Genomic DNA, 12,809 nt, shown 5'->3' on the forward strand with positions numbered 1-12,809 from the left:
AAAGACAAAATACAGTAATTGCTCTGTAACAATTAACCTTACAACATACATCGTAGGCACAAATGTATGTTATATACATCGTATAGCATTTGTCACAAAAACAAAAAAGAAAGGAGTAATAAAATACCAGCATTTCTGGGCAGATACATTTACTACAGTAGTATGTACATTTACAAATGAAAGGGATTGCAAAAATGACGTCCCAAATAAAACGAAAAAGGAGTAATAAAAGAACATTATGCTAGGCAGACATCTTTTATGACAAACCTGCCATATGCAACGTGCCTCAGTACCAGGGGTGCGCTTGGCCAATTCTTCTTTTTTGAGAAGCCTTTGAGGCGTAGCGCAAGGCCACTGACACAGCCTGCATTGTTGTAAATCTTTCTAACCGTTATGTAGATGAGATTGTCTTTATTAAGCTTAATGTCCCCTGCCAAACTGTCATTTATATATATGGAATGATGGAGAGGCTTGATTAGTTCTCGGAATGTGTTTGAAACCCTGTTGAACACGCCAAGCATCGCCATGTAGTCTCAGCGTCTCTTGTACAATTTACTGAAGGACTTAGGTTGGTAAGAATGGCCTGTCCTCTGTTGTGCCAGATTGGAGCGTGTGGCTGAGATGGGGAGATGGAGAGGGTGAGCTTGGTGTGCCAGCTAGTCCTGCAGGGCTAGAGAGAGCGAGAGAGCCGAAAAAGAGTGAAGTAGAGCGAGAGAGAGGGAGAGAAACAGGGATTATAATCAACCTTCAATTCAATCACACAAGCCCAGACCAACACAACCCACACCATTAAACAAAAAGGCAATCACTGATCGATCAAAAGTCTGAGAAAGAGCAAGAGAGAATATACGTAAATAGAAAAGTATTGACATAGTATGCAATACCTTTCACTGCTTAGTGATTGGAAGGTGTAACTGAGATGGGGAGATGGAGAGGGTGAGAAGGAGCCAGCTAGTTCTGCAGGGCTAGAGACAGAGAGACAAGTGTATTGGCTACGATCTTCGTGAGCACCAAAAATAAGTAAATAGCAACATGGACACAGTATATAAACCTTTCAAGCATAAAGGTCTCCAACAGCTGTCCAACCACCACCTCCTGATAGAGCATGTCCCCCTGAAAAGTAAAGTTATGCTTTAAATGACTTCATAGCCTAATACAAATCCATGTTACAGTACTGTTTAGCAGTGTAAATTATTGTGAAGATGTAGCCATCTCCTCCCGTAAGTGCAGTGCCTGAAGACAAATAATGTGTATGACCTATGATGCATGTTAATTGTAGCCTCCAGTAAGGATGACTAGATTATTAAAAGCCTTATATTTCATGCTACACATCTGATTGAGATGACTGAAATCATATTGCTTTTGAGGGTAGAATACATTGCGTACTGAAATTAACATACAAATGAGTTAGTTGTTTTGCAAACTAGTCATCAGTCATCATTTCTGAAAATAATGCATCTCACCATCAGCATAAACACCCCACAGATGTTGCTCTGATACTGGTGAGGTGCGTCCTGTGGTGGTAAAAGGGGAATGTGATTTGTCAATGATTCTTATTAGTATATAATGCCTATAAACTATAAAGTGATATCCACCCTCATTTTGTAGCTACATACAAAAAGTGCACAATGCACTTTGAACAAGCATTTAGCAGCAACCAGGGCCCATGAGCGTCACATAGGAACACTTCATTAAATCATAATAAACAATCTAGAGGCCTGCCTGTCTACCAGTGAATGCTACTCTACGAGATGCAATGAATCGTGCGCCAGCCACACGTTTTACCTCGTCAGCCAAGTAAAGTCCCTTCCATGGTCCATTGGACAAAGCATGTGCCAGGGTACTGAAAAGGTTTGGAAGACGTGTAAGTTGCAATTCATATGCATCATCATCAACACGCATTCAGTACACACTACGCTTCGATTTCACCCAAGGGTGAATTAAAAGTACATGTTTTCCTAAACGTTGGTCATCAACGAGGTAATAAAGTAGTGACTAAGGGCACATCTGTCATCTGTTTTTCAGAGTGCTAACGATCTTTATTCATTCGTTGCGCCGCGACCGAACTGACAGAATTCTCTGATCTGCCATGCATGTAAACATACTAGTTAGTTTAGACGTACTAGTACGTTTACATGCACAGTTTAATCCGATGCGTGTGTCACCACAACGAAGCAGAGTGGCCGCGATTTCATGCCTCTTACCGTGCCAGCTGACACCTTAACATCCAACATTAGCCTGCATATACTTAGGGTGACCAGACGTCCTCTTTTTCCCGGACATGTCCTCTTTTCGAGACCTAAAAAATGCGTCCGGCAGGGATTCCAAAAACGTCCGGTATTTTGCCTCGTCGCAAAAAAAAAATATATATATATTATTGTTATTATCTTTTTATTTTTTTTTGCCTCGTCGCATATTTGTGTGCCCCCCCCCCCCCCCCCCCCCCCCCCCCCCCCCCCCGTCAACATTCTTGCCCGGGGCGCAATTGGACCTAGGATCGCCACTGTCTGCAGCCATGCCTAAACGTAAATGTAAGTTCACGGACGAACTAAAGAAAAAATACCCATGTTTTCGCCCCCCCCCCCCCCCCGCGACGAAGTGTCCTCTTTTTCACAAACTCAAATCTGGTCACCCTAATATACTGCTTAATCATTTGACCAAAGATATAGAAACAAAAAGGGGTTTTATTGATTTAAAGGGATTTTATTGCATCTGAAAAAAGGAAAACCTGTCATAAACATATTTAATAATAGGTTGTACCTCATAGTAAATTAGCAGGTTATATTACCCATTTTAGTCAGTTAGTTGAAGTGAGTCGTTTATATGCTACTTTATAGTCAGTTAGTAGGAGTTAGTAGCATACATCCTTACTTATAGTTAGTCAGATATAGTATGTAAGTTAGGTTTTATACTTCATTGGTTGATAGTAGCTTATACTACCTTTTTTGGTCAGTTAGTAGTGAGTAGGATACTTCCTTACTTAGAGTCAATCAGTAGTTATTTGGTTAAATATTAATTTATCGTAAGTCAGAAAGTTAAATACTACCTTATAGTAAGTTAATAGTAATAGGTTTTATACTGCCTCGTTGTTAATAGCTTCTAAGCTACCTTTTAGTCAGTTAGTCATAGTTAATCTAGTACATCCTTACATATGGTCTGTTTGTTGTAGTTAATAGGTCACATCCTAACTCATATAGTCAGTTGGTAATAGTTAGCAGGTTACATCCTAACCTAAAGCCAGTTATGTCAGCAGGTGCTCGAGTGTGGAAGCCACCAACAGTCAGACAGGGGTCTCTACAACAGCCCAGTACGTCAGATGCAGTTTCTGTACAGGTATAAACAGCACACATCACCTTCAGCAGCCTTACCATATCCTGTCCTCTATGGTACGAGACCTGCTTCATGACCGTGTGACAGCAGACTCATGGATTAAGGGTATTAATGACACCAGCACGATGTATAACCTTAGACGTATTGTTGCTAGGAGGTAAGGTACCTACTAGGGGTGTACGGTAGAAACGGTGCTGAACGTATACCGGTGTGAATTTGCGCTACGGTATGGATTTTGACGTTACCGTGAGACCGGTGTGACCGGTAGACAATGTTGTGTGTAACGCGTAACAAAGTAAGTAATGCGTTAATACAGTTCCCTAACTACTTTTTCATGTAAAAAGTAAAGTTACGAGCAACTACTGAAAATATGGTAACGAAACATAGTTCCTTTTTCAATTCGGCACCACGTTACTTTTCCCAAGGACAGATTGACAGCGATACTATGGAAGTAAATCTGTGCCATCGGGTTTTGAAAATAAAAACACATTGAATTATAAGCACAGAATATTTATGCATTGAAATAACCTACCTGAATTTTTTGCCTCTGAATTTAACTCTTTACATTTTCAATATATCATATTCACCTTCATTTTTCAATGTTAAAAAATTCAACGTTAAAAAATTCAACGTTAAAATATTCAACTCAAATATTTTCAGCGTCCAAAAATTCAGTCCGCCAAAGTCACTATCAAAATTCAATGTACGAAATTCAGTGTTAACATCCGGGGACCCAAGAAAGAGCAATCGATCCTAGATGCTAGATCGCGGTCATACGAGTGGTCGCGTCATTCGGGTCAGAGGAAAAAACTAACCACCACAACGATGGAGTTTGGGGGATTTATCAATGTTTATTTTGAGCTTGGCCTCAAATATTCGGACATCAAATCAATACTTGCCAGTAGGCACGCCTTCCACATAAGTGAGAGACATCTGAAGAGGATACTGCGAGATAGGGGACACTCTCGCCGCAAGGCGTACTCTGACCTGTGGGTCCTGGTGGATTTTATTAGCGACCAACTGCAGTACTCTGGACACCTTCACGGGTACCGATGGATGTACGCTAAATGCAGGGAGCATCGACTGCGTGTGAGGAAAGAGGATGTGCGGTTGTTGTTGAAAGAGCTCGATCTCAGAGGAGTGTCACGTAGGGCGAGACGTCTCAGACGACGAAACTAACTCCAGTGTAGATAATAGATAGTGTACATAATAATACAACTAGTATTACTTTTCATACCCTGACATGTTTTGATTGTAAATGTTCCTGCAGTCTTCTTCTAAATGTCACATGATGTTGCTGTGGTGTCAAGACAGCTGATTTTATACAGGTTTCAGGTCATCCTACCGGCAGGACGACCGCACCCCCTGCTGTATACAATCAGCTGTCTTGACACCTTAGCAACATTTATGTGACATTAAGAAGAAGTCTGCAGGAACTTGTCATGGTATGAAAAGTAATACTAGTTTGATTACAAGAATAATTAAGTCAATTGTTCTTGAACAAGTACAATCATTAATTCATTAAGTTTTTCATCTAGCTAATGTGGCCAGTGAAAAATATGGAGAAAAAAATCAGGAAACAGCACTAAACTTGTTTGGCAATTTTTTGTTTATTCAGAGTTCCACATACGGGATAGCAATATAGTTACAGTAATAAAAAATCTTCCATTCTCAACAAAAACATGAATAGCGTGTGTTGTCGTTTTTTAACCCCTCTCTCAGTATTTGAAACGACAGGTTGTAAATGCAGATCATTTCAAAATGCTTTTCTGTCGGCAACATGTCAATATTTGTACTGATTGGCCATCAGAAGTTCAGAGTTCGATAGATACATACATTTTTTTGGTCCCATCATTTGAAATCCAATGATATTCTATCATGAAAGAAAGTATTCACATTTAGTTACTGAAGCCAGTTACCTTTTTTGTTAAACACAATTCTAACTGAAAAAAGTGATACATTTGTTAAAGTAAAGTTCTGAAATTGATACACATTTGATTTACTTTTTACAGGCTATAAAGCCCCCCCTAATTTCTGTGTTTCTAAACTATCGTTTAAAGGAATATAACATTTGCCAAAAGCTAGAGATGTTGAGCTATGACTTTAAAGGAAACTTATAAAGGAAAAGGACAGCAAGGTGAATTACTTATGTGACCAAAAAATCCTGCCACTTCGAAGCTCAACACAAGACACAACTAAATACGCCTGACCTACACACATGCCCTGATGGCCTCTCTGAGGTGCATGTACAAATTCACTGCCTGATATGAATCTGTTGCTAGAGTGAGATTGGACTCAGCCATAAAGATGTTGCATAGTTCATATAGATCTGGATCACACGGTTTGGTCTGGCGAAAGATACATTCATTTTTGCACAGTTGAAAATCATAATCTTCAATTGGGGAAAGGAAGTCTCTTGTCCCATAGAGTTCAGGTAATGCAAACATCACGTTCGGCCGACCGCTGGGGACGTTAAGGTTTTTCGATGGCCTGATGGTGTGTGTGTTCCAGGCCTGTGCAGTGTCATCCAACTCATCCTGTTAAAAGCAAGAATATAAAAACAGTAAATACATTAAGGAAGAACTATAAATGCATATCCAGGGCTGTTCGCTTATTTTTTTTAAGTGGTAGCACTGGTGCCAGCAAGCACAAAAATTCAGTAGCATAAAAATAAATTTTGTAGCACAGTGTGATATTGCATAACCATAACCCTTGCATTTCACTCTAATTACCTTTGAGCATGTCCTCTTGGTCCATTGGCCCATAGAACAATAATATTAATATCTATATCTGTATATTGTTTATCTATACACATAATTATCATAATAATGATAAACATTTTTAGAACATTTCCTTTTAATTAAAACCAAACTTTATACATTGAACACAGCCTATTCAATTAATTAGTATACATATTTCTACAATCTAGGATAAATTAAATAGATTGTTGTGAATGTTTTTGGAGTAGTTCTTCCATGGCTTATTTCAAAATGTGTCTATATAGGCTACTGTTGACTGCTCTCAGCTCTCTGCAGCTGAAGGACAAGATGTGTCCAGCCAAAGTGGCGGGTGGACTCAATAACTTAAGACTAGTCTACTTTACCCAGTTTGGCGAGTGTTAATTTTGAGCCCTCTAAGCAGTGTTGTGCATCACTTATGGAAGTAAATCTGTGCCATCGGATTTTGAAAATAAAAACCCATTGAATTCTAAACTGAATATCTATGCATTGAAATAACGTAACTCAAAATAAAATGTTTGTATTATTGGATATTTTGAATAATTATTAGCTATTGCATATATAAACCCATGCAAAATCCCATTCACAAATATGTACAAGTTTTAACAATACTTGCTACACTTTTGTAGTTGATGTTATTTATTTAGTTTAATTGATTATTTATGTTTTTTCTTGAAGTGCTATTTTTTTTTACATTACATAGATTGCACATACTGCACCCCTGAAATCTTCAATATATACGTTATAAAACAATGTACATGGGGTGAGTAGTGGTGTATAATAACGTGATTCTGCAGTGGGAGCATTATTTGATAGAGCCAATTGGTCTATCCACATACTGTGTAACGTGCGATGGTACAGTAGGTCAGGGTTAGCATGAAGGAGGCAACATGCGAGATTCTCCTCACGGTACTTTAGTATACTATAAGCTTTTGACCATACCACGCCAGGTCTCCACGGCACTATATTTAACACACAGGTGGAAAGTCCGGGATTCCTGCCTACAACAAATCAGTAACTAAATAACTCATATTAAAAAGGGAGACTTCGATCGTATACAGCTGTTTATTCTAGCCGAGCGAAAGAGCACGCACTTCTTCACTGTACGTGAAGAAGAGGGAGGCGCCACCTAGTGGCGCTACATATTATAAACCTGACTGTTAGAACTGTACCCCTGAAATCTTCAATAAAGACGTTATAAACCAGCATCAAAATATGCCCGTTGACTTGTGGCTAGCCTAGCTAGCCTAGTCTCCAATGATAAAGAACACCAAGGCTAACTTGGGAATCAGGCCCTATGTCCAAAATTCCGAACTACCCCTATTTTTCAATTCGATCTCCTTCTTATGTACAAGTGTCCGTTAGTATTGTCCATTGCTGAATCTTACAGAAACAACCCATACGAATGGCATATATATAAAATGTACTCACCGAAGGCAGCACTATTACTGCTGCTGTTGCCATTGGACATGGCTAAATCTGTTTTGCCTTCCCGCGTGAGAGAGTCAGGTATCCAACGACGCGCACACTCGTTTGACCGCGATCTAGCATCTAGGATCGATTGCTCTTTCTTGGGTCCCCGGATGTTAACACTGAATTTCGTACACTGAATTTTGATGGTGACTTTGGCGGACTGAATTTTTGGACGCTGAAAATATTTGAGTTGAATATTTTAACGTTGAATTTTTTAACGTTGAATTTTTTAACATTGAAAAATAAAGGTGAACATGATATATTCAAAATGTAAAGAGTTAAATTCAGAGGCAAAAAATCCAGATAGGTTATTTCAATGCATAAATATTCAGTGCTTATAATTCAATGTGTTTTTATTTTCAAAACCCGATGGCACAGATTTACTTCCATACGATACTGCCTTCTCAGGCCCGCTATTGCGCAAGCACGCAGGCGCGCAGCAAGCCCTCCTGCGTTGCGCAATAGTCCCTTCACAAGCTCTCATTCCACAACGTACGAGACAGACGCTTATGGAAAGCCAAGAAGGCCACAATCCGGACCTAGATTGGCGCGGTAAAAGTGCAAAACCGTACGGTTTTGCAAGAATTCCGTACGGATTCCGTACGGTTTTGAATGACTAATAGCCGCGGCTATTAGTCATTCACTCCGGCTATTAGTTATTCACTCCGGGTATGCAGAACGAGCCCCTCCCCTTCTTTGCTTGACCACTAAGTTTGAAGGCTGTCTAACCAATCAGTGAAGAGAAAGACCAGACTAAAGTAACGCATTGTCGAAACTAGAGCGGCAGTCAGTGCCTCCATGTTTCGCCGTAACATAAGGCTGTGTTGTCTTTACTAGTTTCACTACAATGTAATGACCACCACTAGCTAGTGGAAAATATATTTGTATATGTTAGGCTATATATTGAGATGGCAGTGTGCGAAATACCCATCATTATTCGGGGATGCCCTCATCCCCAGTTTGTTCGCGATATGCAGTAGCCAGCTCGGCCATAACATTACAATATTTCATGGATGCAAGCAAGCCAAGACAATCGATCTATATCTATAGCCTACATGACAACACGCAGACACACACACACACACACACGCACACGCACACACACACGCACGCAATTAAACACACATTAAGCACACTGGTAAAGCAATAGGAGCCTGCATTGGCTAAAGTTGTTGGGATGCACCTTATTTTATAACAGGGAGGGGCAAAGTTGTGCATTACAATGCAAACACGACAATAATTGGCACCGTTCTTGCGCACTCAGAAGAACATGCAGTAGGACCGATCTTGTGACATTATTTAACCATCCATCTACAGCTAATACGATCAGACAGATACATCATCGATCACATAAAAGCCCACAACAAGCCCAACATCACCACGGCAGGTGCGCTCTCTCTCGCACATTCACACAATCACTCCAACTTCTCCAACTCCAAGGCAAGGCTGTTTCACTAAGACCACAAACAACCACAACTAACCAGCCTACATATCCACAATAATGCACAACAATCAGTTCTATACATTGCGTCTATCTTCTGTTTGGTGCACATGGCTAATTTGCATAGTTTGCACCGGACTGTCGGCTCCGCTTGTCAAAAAAATAGAACGTATTTGTGAATAAATGCTTTGAATTCTGAATACTGGACTTGGTGAGCTTGAATAGGCTAAATCTAAGTGACCTTTAGTGAGATGGCCTAAAACGGAATACAAATGAATTATTCTAGGACATATAGGCTTTCAGGATCAATTCAGAGGTTCAACTGTTCGTGATTAATTTTGCTTAGCCAGTGAAAGTGACCAGCTGTAGATTCCGCACTGTTAAAAATACTTCACTACAAGTAGGCTATAAGTCCTCCAAATAATTCAGCAGAATTGCATTACTGCCACACGCATAGGCAGCAGTAGTCATTATGCGCTGAAATGGTCCCTGCCAGTGTTTTTCTATTCTGATGTTTGTGGATGAATCTTTCAGCTACAGCTTTGTTACATTTCCTTGCGATGGTTTGCTGGTTTAACTATACAGCAATAAATCAAATGATGCAAGATGATGTGTCCGTTGCGTGGCTGTCATGTGAGAGCCGTATACGCATTTTAAAAACACCTGTAATCAGCGTGACTATGACTTTCCGAGCGGATCATGGGGGGCTCTTCAATCATTTATTTTTCAGGATTTTCTCCCGTCATCCTCCAGTTTATTGCAAACATCTGGAGATAAGTCGGTTTAATTAAATACTCAAGTGAAATACAAGTGTACCTCCAAATTGCACTTATTGTACAGTACTTCGGTAAGGGCATTTACAATCCATCACTAAAGTTTTAATAGAATATTCTGATTCAGCGGATTTAAAATGTATTTGTATAATCTTCACAAATCTTGCAGCAATGCAATGTTAATATATCATCATGGGAAATGAGTATTCTGATTCAGCACATTTACTATTTATTTGTATAATCTTCACAACTCACAGCAATGAAATGTTAATTTATCATCATGGGAAATAGCATATAAACAAGCTTCATAAAAATTCATTTCTAAGCAGTAGGCCTACTACATATTTCTCAACGTAAGCATCATGACCATAAGCTATCCCAACGTTTCACACCTTTCACACAGTAGGGCAGCATTAGTCATACATGATTAACAACACATCAAATAAACGTTATTGAGGGATAACAGTGAATAAAACATCTGCGTCTTGGGTAAAGTTGGGCTATGCTTAATGTGAGGAGCAGAGCCCGATTGGAAGGAAGCCCATTCAGGACGAATTTTACCCGGAGAAGGCAGCTTCCAGGCAGATGAAGATGGGGGGCTGTAGATGGATGGTTAAATAATGTCACAAGATCGGTCCTACTGCATGTTCTTCTGAGTGCGCAAGAACGGTGCCAATTATTGTCGTGTTTGCATTGTAATGCACAACTTTGCCCCTCCCTGTTATAAAATAAGGTGCATCCCAACAACTTTAGCCAATGCAGGCTCCTATTGCTTTACCAGTGTGCTTAATGTGTGCTTAATGTGTGCTTAATGTGTGTGTGTGTGTGTGTGTGTGTGTGTGTGTGTGTGTGTGTGTGTGTGTGTGTGTGTGTGTGTGTGTGTGTGTGTGTGTGTGTGTGTGTGTGTGTGTCTGCGTGTTGTCATGTAGGCTATAGATATAGATCGATTGTCTTGGCTTGCTTGCATCCATGAAATATTGTAATGTTATGGCCGAGCTGGCTACTGCATATCGCGAACAATCTGGGGATGAGGGCATCCCCGAATAATGATGGGTATTTCGCACACTGCCATCTCAATATATAGCCTAACATATACAAATATATCACTGTACTAGACACAAATATATTTTCCACTAGCTAGTGGTGGTCATTACATTGTAGTGAAACTAGTAAAGACAACACAGCCTTATGTTACGGCGAAACATGGAGGCACTGACTGCCGCTCTAGTTTCGACAATGCGTTACTTTAGTCTGGTCTTTCTCTTCACTGATTGGTTAGACAGCCTTCAAACTTAGTGGTCAAGCAAAGAAGGGGAGGGGCTCGTTCTGCATACCTAATAGCCGGAGTGAATAACTAATAGCCGAAGTGAATGACTAATAGCCGCGGCTATTAGTCATTCAAAACCGTACGGAATCCGTACGGAATCCGTACGGAAACCGTACGGAAACCGTACGGATTCCGTACGGAATTCTTGCAAAACCGTACGGTTTTGCACTTTTACCGCGCCAATCTAGGTCCGAATTGTGGCCTTCTTGGCTTTCCATACCTGGGGCCCGTTTCAGAAAGCAGGTTCAACAAACTCTAAGTTAAAACCTTAACTCTAGGTTGACCAACTCTGAGCTGTAAAACTCTGAATTTTCGGTTTCAGAACAGAGCCCTGTTTCAGGTAGCTGGTTTTGAGGCAACCCCGAGTTTGTTCGCTCTGAGTTAGTGGAAACTCTGGGTTTTCCGTTTCAGGTAGCAGATTCAGCGCAACCGAGAGTTAGTTGCTGCGGCAACATACGCCGTGGACCTAACCTGCTCGGGAGGTGGTTAGACCTACTCTGAGTTTGTTGTCTATAAGGCTGAAGGCAGCTCTCCGACAGAAGGAAGTGTTAGAAATGGCATGTCCTTTTCTACGAGAGCCTGTGGACGTAGAGGCTGCGATCCTCAGAAGGAATCTCCGTGAGGAACGATTATTAAGACCCCGGTTGGATATACTTTATTTTCCTGATAATTTTCTTCACGAGCGCTATCGTTTTTCAGCGCAATCTATCATTTATTTAGACCACCTTCTCAGCCCCCATGTTAACTGTCAAACGCACCGGGGGCATGCTTTAAGTTTATTTTTTTATTTTTTATCGCAATTAACGCATGTGCAGAATGATCCGCCCCGTGCATCCCACCCGCTCTGTACTACAGTCACTTCAACGTTGTGGCTTTCCCATGATCAGAGTAGCTGACTAACCACGGACCTATAACTGCTGCAAGTCAAGAAACTCATTTTAAGAATGCAAGGCAGAAAAGACCCTGGTACTGCTTTTAACCAGATGCTGTTCTTCTCTACATGCACATGCTCAGCATAATCGTCTGCATTGTTCACTGAAGTAAAACCCTTTGAGTAAACTGTTCAACAAAATAACTTGTCCCACCACAGCCCGTGTTCTAATAAAGACAATCTACTTATTATGAGGATTTTTTTATTTCCTGAAAGCACAAAAAAAAAAAAGTCATTTATATTGGGTATGTTTTTAGAGCAGGGAACAGTAGCCTATCCCAGTTTGCACCTCACCCACCCAGTGGTGTAGTCCAGGGTATACGCGGGTATACGGCGTATACCCACTTATTTTTCAGTCAGCATTGTGTATACCCACTTCTAAACCCCCCCAGATGCGCACAATTCAGTAGTATCTGCAAGCGAAATCGCGCACTTTTCCCCGGTGAAGCCATGACCCACGCTACTCTGCCACTTATTGGCTAATACTCGCTGCCTTTACTGATTAGATTGGTTAACTGTAGGCATGACGACGAATGAGCCAATCGGAGGGAGAGAAAGGCGGGTCATGCCGAAGTAAATATCGCGAAAGACAAATTTACTTTTACAAGTTTACTTTAAATGATCTTCTATAATAATCCGGTAAAATGAAGCGAGCTATCCAAACAAAAATTTCATTTGACAATTTCAAACGTCCTCGCGAATCAATATCAGCCAGCAGCTCAGCAGTTAATGTTAGCGATCGTACACCGGTACAGTTACCGTCGACGCCCGCTCTGCCCCCCGCCCCCGTCGGAGA

General features: G+C 40.7%; 1 long non-coding RNA gene across 5 annotated transcripts; it reads right to left on the reverse strand.

The window, feature by feature from the left end:
* Positions 1-538: 538 nt before the first annotated feature.
* On the reverse strand, positions 539-2,211 carry LOC130381857 (uncharacterized). Of its 5 annotated transcripts, none has more exons than XR_008895487.1 (4): positions 1,786-2,211; positions 1,464-1,514; positions 885-1,113; positions 539-670 (listed from the first exon to the last, which is right to left on the reverse strand). It is a non-coding gene; the product is annotated as an uncharacterized LOC130381857 (long non-coding RNA). The 5 variants fall into 5 exon arrangements; XR_008895488.1 differs by having other exon boundaries at positions 885-965; positions 1,052-1,113; positions 1,464-2,211; XR_008895484.1 differs by having other exon boundaries at positions 885-1,514.
* Positions 2,212-12,809: the final 10,598 nt, after the last annotated feature.

This window comes from Gadus chalcogrammus, chromosome 4 (assembly GCF_026213295.1).
Source record: "Gadus chalcogrammus isolate NIFS_2021 chromosome 4, NIFS_Gcha_1.0, whole genome shotgun sequence".
NCBI lineage: Eukaryota > Metazoa > Chordata > Actinopteri > Gadiformes > Gadidae > Gadus > Gadus chalcogrammus.